The sequence below is a fragment of the Berghia stephanieae genome, chromosome 12, assembly GCF_034508935.2.
Source record: "Berghia stephanieae isolate SIO BIC M18660-M18661 chromosome 12, UCSD_Bste_1.3, whole genome shotgun sequence".
NCBI classification, from domain to species: domain Eukaryota; kingdom Metazoa; phylum Mollusca; class Gastropoda; order Nudibranchia; family Aeolidiidae; genus Berghia; species Berghia stephanieae.
Genome location: NC_088371.1, coordinates 38,858,379 through 38,860,878, shown reverse-complemented (window position 1 = coordinate 38,860,878; position 2,500 = coordinate 38,858,379).

Sequence of the window (2,500 nt, the reverse complement as noted above, 5' to 3'; positions counted from 1 at the left end):
ACCATCAACTCGGCACTACAAGCAAGAAAAATGTTGGTAAATTCGTCCAGAATGCTTCGTTGCAAAGAATTACTTTATTCAATAATCGTGAAAAAGAGTTGGGGGGGGGGGGGGGCGGTTGATATGTCATATTTTTAAGTTTTATGTTTTTTTTTTCATTGCTACTTACAAATAAACTTGACAATGATCAGTGTTTTTGACAGTTAATGTAATATTTTGGATGGCCGAAGTTACCCTAATTATGACGTAAATGGTGCAACATTGGCGCATCCCTCCAGTCCAACGGTGGAGCTCTCAGATCCTGGCACAAGTCGAGGGGTTTTCCGCTATTTGAAGATAGTATAATTCGACCCAGTTTCTCGCTCAAACAGCTGTAGCGATACTGAAGGATAGAGCATTAACTGGAGCTTGGATTGCTTTGCACCACAGTGTTGATACAGTCACTAATTCGCGCAGTGATGTCACCAACACACGAGTTGGCGCAATGCGTGAATCGGAATCTTGAATAGAGCGGAGACTAAAAAGGCAGTATGTTGTTGGCCAGTTGGCGAAAGACAGTGGAGTTAAAATTTCTGTTTTATTTTTAATTAAATTATGCTGTTAATGATTTTTAAAAGATTGGTATGGTGCCTGGCACCAATCGATCCAATGGCCCCACGCCACTGAATAAATGGCATTTATATAGAGCTTTACCCCGTTGTCACAGGCTCTAAGCGCTTTACAGTGATATAAAACAAAACATATTACAGTAAGACAAGTTTGATGGAAAAGTGATACGAATTCAATTTAACAACAACAAAATATGATAATAGTATTGCAACATTATGACGTAAAAAAATAAAACATTGATCTTTTATATATATATATATATATATATATATATATATATATATATATATATATATATATATATATATATATATAGCGCAATATCCACTTAGAGTACTCAAAGCGCTTTACAAGGGGTCCCTAACCAACAGCAACACTTAACATGTAGGACAGGACATGATGTCTGTTCGACGATATTGTTACAATTTTTTTTTCAGATAGAGACAGCGCTATTAACAGCCAGGTACTCATTTTACACCTGAGTGCGATGAAAGAATGTGAGTAAAGAGCATTTTCTAAGGACTCTACTATGCGCCGAGCGAGACTCGAAGCCAGGACCTTCCGATCCAAAAGCGAGTGTCCAACCACTAGACCACATAGCCAGATAACAAGACTTGAAGAGGGTGACTTATGCCGATTCCACTGTATCTGTTCTTTAGTAAAACCAATAATTTCTTGTGTTTGAAAGCAATGAAGTAAATCGGTGTTTCCTTTCGTTAATGCAACATTTTTATTGTGTCAAAATATTACATAAAAAATATCCCGTTCTATGTATAGTAATATATATCCGTATCAATTAGATTATATAAATTATATATATGTGTATATTTGGAATGCATTATATCACGATATGTTAATACGATTGTAAATAAATACCTTTCATTTCAATAACGATCGAAAACAGAAAACATGTGTAAAAATTTTGAAACAACAACAAAAAATATAAAATTATATATATATATATATATATATATATATATATATATATATATATATATATATATATATATATATATATATATAGTATATAAAAGGAAAGACAAACAGACCTCTATCTTTACTCTGACGTAACCTAAAAAAACTAGCTGCATTAAAAATTTTGGCCATAAAACTCAGCCTCCAAATATCGATCGTCTAAAATGACCCTCATCCTTAAAAAAACCCCTCAAACCTGAGACTTCGTTGACATTCCAGGTTTGAAAGGCTTTCTTTAAAAAAAAATCTTTTTAAAATTTTTTTCTATTTTGCCATTTTAATCGATCGATATTTGGTTTTCTGGCCAAATTTTTAAATACGAGTTTTTTTCAGTGTTAGGCAATGCTCTTCATAATCCTCGTATTAAACATGAACAAAAGTTATTTACATGACAGTGTAATCTGCATAGCCAGCGGTTTTCAGGGAATGTCTTATGAATGGGGGTGATAAAGAAAGCAACAACAACAACAACAACAACAACAACAACAACAACAACATCAACAATAAAATCAACAACACAAAACTGCCTTTGAATCTCATTGGGAATCGCAGCTTTAAGTAAGGAAATTAAACAAGTTTTATTTTGTAATATATGTGTGATTTGATATGAGCGAACGTATACACATGATATACAAAGACACAGACACAGACACATGCACACACAATCACACCCCCCCCCCCACACACACACAAACAAACACATACACACACACAAACAACCCCCCCCCCCCTTCCTCTCTTTCTTTCTCTATTTCTCAAGTCACATATCGTTCCCGGTATTCTTCCATAACACAAAAACACACACACACACAGACATACACACACACACACACACACACACACACACACATAAACACATAAACATAGTTCGATCCGTCAGTATATTGCAATTGGAACATGTAAAACATTGGTTGTT